Source organism: Orcinus orca, chromosome 15, assembly GCF_937001465.1.
Source record: "Orcinus orca chromosome 15, mOrcOrc1.1, whole genome shotgun sequence".
NCBI lineage: Eukaryota > Metazoa > Chordata > Mammalia > Artiodactyla > Delphinidae > Orcinus > Orcinus orca.
Window position 1 is genome coordinate 23,960,893 of NC_064573.1, and position 9,183 is coordinate 23,970,075.

Genomic DNA, 9,183 nt, shown 5'->3' on the forward strand with positions numbered 1-9,183 from the left:
AGGAATGAATCTCCCTCTCATGAGAGGAGCCCACTTTCTACTTCAGAAGCCTCCCTTGCAGCTAGAGTTCCTGGTTTAAACTCAGCCAATCAAACCCTGAGGTGAAAGCAAGCGAGCCTGAAGGCACACAGCCACTCCACTCCACCAGCGGGGCAGCAGCAGCCAGCTCTAGTTTTGGGGGGCAGCAGTGGCATCACCCGCAGACCAGTCTGCAGTGGGACTTGGGCAATGCAGTCTGCCTGAGTATACTTTCCAAGCCTGGTTCTTTTGCCCTGCAGATATTCTGATTGCTACCTATTATGTTTTTAATGAGTTCCTCTTCTGCATAAATGAGCCAAAGACTGTGTTGCTTATAACTAAGAAGATGATTTAATCACCTGACGCTTATTGAATGGCTACTGGAGTAAAACACTGAGCACCCCAAGGAATGTTCAGGAGGCCATCCGTGCTCTCACAGACATGATGTTCAAAGTGTGGTATGTAGGAGTTACCAGACATCTGGACCAGTGCTGTCCAATAGAAATATAATACAAACCACATGTCTTGGTCAGCTATAGCTGCCATAACAAAATATCATAGACTGGGTGGCTCAAACAAAAGAATTTATTTTCTCACAGTTTTCAGGGCTAAATGTCTGAGATTAGGATGCCAGCATGGTCAGGTTCTCATGAGAACCCTCTTCCTGTTTTGTAGATAGCTTCACTGTGTCCTCACATGGCGGGGAGAGGGAGAGCAAGCTCTCTGGTGTCTCTTCTTATAAAGGCACTAATCCCATCATTAGGGCCCCACCCTCAGGACCTCATCCAAACCTAATGGTCTTCCAAAGACTCCATCTCCAAATACCATCACATTTTGGGGTTAAGCCTTCAACATATGGATGGCAGTGAGGGAAGGGATTGTTGAAACACAATTCAGTCTAAGCACCAAATATGTGATTTTACCTTTTCTAGTAGCCACATAAAAAGGTAAAAAGAAACATGTGAAACTAATTTTTTAATAATTTTTTTGTTTAATGCAATATATCCAAAATATTATTACTTCTACATGTCATCAAAAAATTACTGAGACTATTTACATTCTTGTTTTGAAATCTGGTGTGTTTTTACACTTACAGCACATGTCAAATTGGATTAGCCACATATAAAATGGTCAATAGCCACATGGAGCTAGTGGCTACCCTATTAGACAGCATACATAGAATTAGAGTGTTAAACGTAAAATAAATCTGAGACATCACTTAGTACAACCATCTCACTTTACAAATCGTGAACCTAAGACCCAACCAGATTGACTCACTTGCTCAAGGTCACACAGCTGGTAAAAAAGCAAAGATGGAACACAAATCCAAGTTTCTGATTCCAGGACTTCCTCTCCCTGTTTGAAGACAGAGAAGATGATGGAGAGTTGAGAGGACCAGACTTAGTGGAAAGTCTAGAATAAAAATCATACCACTGGTTCAAAAAAAGAAGGAAAAAACTAGCACAAACTGGACCCCTTCAAATATTTATTAAACCTCTGTCATAGGCCCAGCATTATGCTAAATGCTATAAGCAACTCAAAAAGAAATGGAAAATATAATTAAATGCACAGCGTACTCAAACTCCACTTTCCAAGGTCAGAGAAGAGAAAAATATAAGTGAATCAAACTGATAGAAAAGACTATTAGGTGGAGATGGGACTTTAAAAGACTTTAAAGAATGAAAAGGCCTTAAGTCTCGACTCTTGGCTGGCACTTGGATCCCCCTGAGTGAAGTACTGACCACAAAGTTTGGAAAGGGAGTGCCAAACCTCCAACAAGGGGGTAGCATTCCTCTGCTTACACAGCTGTTAGTTCTGGGTGACAAGCAGGAGTTAAAGTCGCCAGACTCTTCTCTTGATAAATTCAGAGACCTGAGGTCTCCAACTCCTGAAGCTTATATCACTCAGAAGCAACATTTCCTCCAAAAGGAATAAGCTAGAGAAGCATTTCCCCATGTGGGACTGGGATGTTAATAGGCGTTACATGGAATAAATATGGGAACACTGAGTTAAACAAGCTAAAACAGGCTTCTTCACTGCAGGACTTCTCAGGACCTTTATTATACTTTAACCCTTCAGTAGCTTCAGGTTCGAGATTAAGACCCTTCAGATGGCCAACAACACCCTCCATGGACTGGCCCAGGCAAGAGGCACCACTCTGTCTCCCACCACCCTCCTCTCCTCTCTCTGCCTTCCTGCTACCCTGGCCTTGTCTTAGCTCCTTTATCTGCTCTGTCCAATCCAGTACCCACGGCCCCCTGAGCACTTGAAATGTGGCAAGTCTAAACTAAGTGTAAAATGCATACCAGATTGCAAAGACTTAAAACCAAAAAATATATTTAAAATACTGTATTCATAATTTTTATGTTGATTAAATGTAGAAATGACAATATCATGGATACACTGAGTTGGGTAAAATATATTACTAAAATTAATTTCACCTTTTTCTTTTTACATTTTTAATGATTGCTGGAGAATTTTTCATTACATATGTGGCTCATATTGTATTTCTAGTGAATGTTCTAGAGCATCAGGATTTGGCTTTTGACCTAGTTAATGTTAACTCTTATCAAATTTCAGCTATCTGCTTGTGTCCCTCCTTCAGAGAAACTTTTCCTGACCCCTGGCCTAGATTTCCTATAAGAATGCTGCTTTCTTTTATAGAACTTACCTAGGTCTTTAATTAGACATTATTTGTTTGGTTATTTGATTAATATCTCTCTCCCTGTTGGTGTATAAGCTCCATGAAAGCAACAACTGGATTTGGTTTTGCTTATTATTCTTTCTCCCGGAGCCCAGCATAAAACCTGGTGCATAGAAGGCTCATCAATATTTGTTGAATGACTACGTAAAGGAAGTGTGTGATGAATCTCCAAGAAAGGGACAAAGTATTCAACTTTTGCTAAATTAAGTTAACCACAGAACCCTCACCCCACAAGGGGTTTAGTGAAGGACCAGAATTCCCCAGGAACACAGTTTGGGAGGCACTGGATTAGGGGTTGTAACTACAGAGAGAGAGTTAACTGAGCCCCATTTTAAACCTCCATCTGCAGTACGACCTCAGCTCGCCTCTGTGCTGAAGGTAGCTCTGGGCAGGTTTGTTTTGTTTTGTTTTATGTTTCCCTTCCTCTGCAAACCACAAGCTCCAATTCCTTGAATTCTTCCACTTAGAAGATATCTAAAGGAAGCTGAGTTATTCTTTATTCTTCATAAAGAGATTTTTATGCAAATTCAGACATGCAGTTCATGAATGATTGTACGTTTTTCTCCTGCATCTATACAAGCATGCAAGAGGTGAAATATTGAGTTTAACCAGGACTTGGGGTAGTTGAAAGGAATTTACCTAAGAAAAGAGTCAGGCCTGACACATTTCTTTTGGAAAAGATAGCATGATAATGGGCTACATGATCAATTGACCCAGGGATAAGACCCAGGGAAAGGTTGTCAAGTCACACTCAAACCTCCCCAAAAAAACAACCAGAGTGGTTCAGCTCACATGCCATTTTAACTCACAATGTTAAAACATGTCTTCTGCAACTAGCCCTGCACACAAAAGCTAAATGACTGCTACAGGATCAGCGAAGAACTTGAGGATTCTGAGCAGCCTGGAGACCAGCACCTCCCAGGGAGAGGATGGAGGACGGCAGCCAGCCCTGCTCGGAGGAAGCACAGCTGAAAAAACCCCGCCGCTCCACCTGCCAGACCCTTTCACTTGTCCATCACTTCCACACCACAGAACAGAGAGAAGAAAAGCCGAGGCAAAGGGGCTCATTGCCAAATTGAGAAGCATTTAAAGTGTTTCCAGTGACAGACTGGAGGGGTGGATCACCAAACTAAGTCCATTTTTAAATGCTCTGAGCCTTTCCAAAGCTCTGTGGGGAAAAACAAGAACAAAAACATTTAAACCTGATTCCAAAAGGTCCATTCTCTAGCAAAATATGTTACCAAGAACTGACCTCAGGGCTTCCCTGGTGGCGCAGTGGTTAAGAATCCGCCTGCCAATGCAGAGGACACAGGTTTGAGCCCTGGTCCGGGAAGATCCCACATGCCATGGAGCAACTGAGCCCGTGTGCCACAACTACTGAGCCAGCACGCCACAACTACTGAAGCCCGCACACCTAGAGAAGCCATCGCAATGAGAAGCCCGCGTGCAGCAGCAAAGACCCAACACAGTCAAAAATAAATATAAATAAAATAAATAAATTTAAAAAAAGAAAAAAGAACTGACCTCAGAATATCTAAATAGACCAGTAGGGACTTCCCTAGTGGTCCAGTGGGTAAGACTCCATGCTCCCAACGCAGGGGGCTCAGGTTCGATCCCCGGTCGAGGAACTAGATCCCTCATGCTGCAACTGAGAAGTCCACATGCCGCAACTAAACAATCCCACGTGCCTCAATAAAGATCCCACGTGCCGCAACTAAGACCTAGTGAAGCCAAACTAAATAAATAAAATTGTTTTTAAAATAAAAAAATAAATAGACCAATAACCACAAGAAAAGATTGAGAGTGACCAATCATCCTATCCACACAGACCTCCAAAATGCCAGATGAATATGGTTCCCCAGGCAAATTCCCTCAAACTAACCCTTGATTAAATCCCATTTTTCACCTATTTCTGCACCTACACCTACAAACAAGCTTGCTAAATTAAATTAGTAACTACTAATCTCAAGGGGTCTTTTAATTCTGCCTAGCAATCAACCATATTTCTCTAGATCCCTCCTACTCCTTCTCCTAGATCACGCTCTCACACCTTCTTCTCTCCCCTCAGACCTCCAACATCTCTCCCATCCTTACTCTGAGCTGATGACCTGACTTCCCATTTTACTGGAAAAATAAAATCAATCAGAAGAGAACATCCACAAGCCACCACTGTCACACCCCCAACTATGTGCATCTGTACCCGTGTCCTCAGCCTCCCTGCCAGTTACTAAAGATGAGCTGTCTGTGCTTCTAAATACCCCCTGTGCCCACACACACATTAACACACCAGATTCCATCCCCTCTCACATAAGGACATCACTCCAACAATTTCTCCCTCTCTATTGGATGATTTCCATCAACATACCAACACAAGTTACAGATTCTCCACCTTAAAAAAAAATTCCAGTGACTCTACTTCCCTCCCCAGACTCACCCTATTTCTCTGCTGTCCTTTACAGAGTTCTCTATGCTCCCTGATTCCAAGCCCTCTCCTCCCATTTCCTCTTGAGCTCCCACTCCTCCCCACAGCCCTGCCCACCAAGGTCACCCCACACAGCCAGCTGTACCCTCAGTCTTCCTCTCGCTCCATCACAGTCACTGCCTCCTCCTTGAACTCATCTGGTCCCTCCTCCCCAGTTTCCTTTGCTGACTGACTTCTCATTGTTGGAGCATCCCAGGGTTCATCTATGGACCTCTTCTTTTTTGTTCACCTAAAATCACTCCCTTGATAATCTCATCTACTCTCATGCCTTCAAAGCCATCTATATGTGATTCTCCAGTATACACCTCTAGCCTGAACCTCCTCCCTGAAATCCAAACTTCTTTATCACCTTAGATGCCTAAAAGACATCTCAAACCTACCATGTTCAAAACTGAATCCCTGGACTTCCCTGATGGCGCAGTGATTAAGAATCCGCCTGCCAATGCCGGGGACATGGGTTGGAGCCCTGATCCAGGAGGATCCCACATGCCATGGAGCAACTAAGCCCGTGCGCCACCACTACTGAGCCCACATGCTGCAACTACTGAAGCCCATGCGCCTAGAGCCCGTGCTCCACAACCAGAGAACCCACCGCAATGAGAAGCCCATGCACCGCAACGAAGAGTAGCCCCTGCTTGCCGCAACTAGAGAAAGCCTGCACAGTAACAAAGACCCAACGCAGCCAAACATAAAATAAATAAAATTTTAAAAATAAATAAATTAATGGGGAAAATGTTTTAAAGAAAAGAAACCAAATCCCTGATCTTCCCCCAAAATCTACTCCTGACTCTGTCTTCCCAGTCTCAATAAATGGAAAACTAACTGTTCCAGTCACGCAGGCCAAAAACTGGAGTCAGCTTTGACTCCCTTTTTCCATATCCCACAGCCAATAACCAGCAAATCCCTGTGGCTCCACCTTCAAGATCCATCCAGAATCTGACGACTGCTTACCACCTCCATTGTTCCCACCACAGTGCAAACCACCATCATCTTTCATCTGAAATAAGCCACCTGAAATACCCTCCTATAAATTCCTAATTCATTCACTGTAAAGACTAGTAACATATAGTAACGCACCAGGCTCTGCAAGGTCTCCCCTTGACCTCTCTGATATTAATTCATACTCTTCTCCCCTGGCTCACCCCCTCCTCATTCTGGTTTTCTGACTGTTCCTTCAACACGCCTGGCATGTTCCCACCTCAGAGCTTTTACATTTGCTCTTCCTTCTTCTGATCCCCAGGTATTTTCAGAGCACAGTTTCTCACCTCCTTCAGATTTTTGCCCAAATGTCACTGGTGCTTCCCTGACACCCACCTGAAAATTGCAAAGCTCCTCCTATCTCCCTCCCCTGCTTTATTTTTCTCCATAACACTTACCACCATCTGACACATATATCTTAGCTACTTATTTATCTACAGTGTGCCTTCCCCCACTAGGATGAAAGGGATTTTTGTGCATTTTGACCATTTCTGTATTCTCAGCCCCAGGACTTGTTAAACACTTGTTGACTAAATGCATGAACAAATTCTGAAACTAATTAAACTTTTTCAGAACCAGACAAAAAATAAAAGCTTCAAAATGTTTTCTACAAATTCAGGATAACACTGATACCAAATCTGACAAAGACTGAAATGAAGAAAAAGGAAAGAAAAAAAGAAAGAAAAACTATAAACTGATTTTATTTCAAATATTTTAAGTAAAATTTTAGCAAATAAAACTCAACAGTACAGATTTCCCTGATGGCACAGTGGTTAAGAATCTGCCTGCCAATGCAGGGGACACGGGTTCGATCCCTGGTTCGGTAAGATCCCACATGCCGCAGAGCAGCTAAGCCCGTGCACCACAGCTACTGAACTCTCACTCTAGAGGCCGCGAGCCAGAACTACTGAGCCCACACACCACAACTACAGAAGTCTGCACACTCTAGGGCTTGCGTGCCACAACTACTGAGCCTGCATGCTGCAACTACTGAAGCCTGCACACCTAGAGCCCGTGCTCTGCAGCAAGAAAAGCCACAGCAAATGAGAAGCCTGCACACCACAATGAAGGGTAGCTCCGGCTCACCACAACTAGAGAAAGCCCGCTTACGGCAACAAAGACCCAGTGCAGCCAAAATTTAAAATAAATAAATTGCATTAAAAGGACAATATGTCATGACCAATTGAGGTACATTCAACATAGAAATATAAACATGGCTCAGTACAAGGAAATCTATAATTTGCCACATATATACATCAAAGATGGAGAAAAAAAATCATTTCAACAGATGCTTGAAAAAATTAGAAATAAGATAATCCAGTAACAAGGGTGATTACATAATTACTATACAAAAATCTCTACTTTTCCAATATCATAGGGAAGGGGTTTTTTTGTTTTGTTTTGTGATAGGTAAGAAGTGGATTTATTTAGAGAGAAACACACTCCACAGAGTGTGGGCCATCTCAGAAGGCAAGAGTGGCCTCATAGGGAAGGGTTTTTAAGCAGAATATAAGCACAGAAGATAAAAGAAAGACATAATAATCTTGACTACACAAAATTTTTTTAAAACTTGTTTGCAGTTTAAAAAAAAGAGTTTAAACAAATTCAAAAGACAATTTAAACTGTGTTATAAATTATTTGTTACATACAAGAACTTGTTTTATTAATTTTCAATAAAATTTTACCAAAAAAACCCAACAATTCAATATGCCACTTTCATGCAAATTACAAAAAGAATTTCCCTCCTTAAGATGCTTTACTTTTGGAAAAAGCTATCATGCTATACTAATTTTGTTAGGACAAGACACTTCATGGCCATCTGCTAGAAAAATGGCATAAGAAATATTGAAATCTATGATTTCTATCATGTGAATAACACCTGCTAGGTTGGACAGCATACAACCCCCGCAACCATTAAAAACATCTATAGTCTAGACTTAGATCATTGAAAATAGTATTATTCACTTATATGAACATCCGCCAGGATTAAAAGTTTGTGTGGGATACAACTAAAAAAAATTTTTTGTTTTGCAAAATTATAAGCATTCTTGGTCTCTTCCCAAATTCCAGTAATACCCTCTAATCATTGAAACAATCATAAACACTGTCAGTTTTCCAAAATGTCCCCAGAAGATGGCACTCCTCTTGGAGAACAATGGTCTAGATTGATTGGAAGGCATAAAGGAAGACTTTAACTCTTCATTTTATGCTTTTCGATACAGCTTGAAGTTTTCACCATGTGCATGCATAAGAAATGAATAATTAAATATAAAAATATAAATAAACTAAATTACTACTCTAGAGAGGAGCTAAGTATTAGGGATGAAAGAGTGATTCCAATAAAAGGCACGCAATATTTATCCCAGTACATAATAGTAACAGAGGTCTGAGGTCCACCAAGTTCTCAGCAGTAACTAGTTGAAAGAACTTGGTCCAGAAAGCCAAGAGCTTGAATCTCCCCCAAGAAAAACATAGCAACCACCCCCGCTGCGTCTTGCATCTCTAAGTAGATGGATGGTATAGAGTGCAGTAGTGTTCAGACTTGTTCAGATGAGAAAGCACCTGAAATGCTTTTTGCTGAAGAGCATTAAATGTTAAAATATTTCGTTCCATCACATAAACTATCATCTCACATAAAACTGTTTGTTTAGCTAAAGCGCGTTGTTTTAAAATGTCAGTTTAATTAACTGTACACACTACAAAATAAAGTGAAAACACAATTACAAATACAGATGAAAAACCAGCTTTCAAAGCATTATTAGCCAGTTCTGAGTTTTTCCGTTACTACTCCCTTGTTATTTATTTGTGTTCTTTTATCTGTTGGAAGCACGGAAGTAGTAGAAAGCACAAAAACTTGAAGAAAAATTATGTCTTTCCTGTAAGCCTAAAATGAGTTCAAAATAAAGCTTTTTAAAATGGTAGGGCTTCCCTGGTGGCACAGTGGTTGAGAATCTGCCTGCTAATGCAGGGGACACGGGTTCAAGCCCTGGTCTGGGAGGAT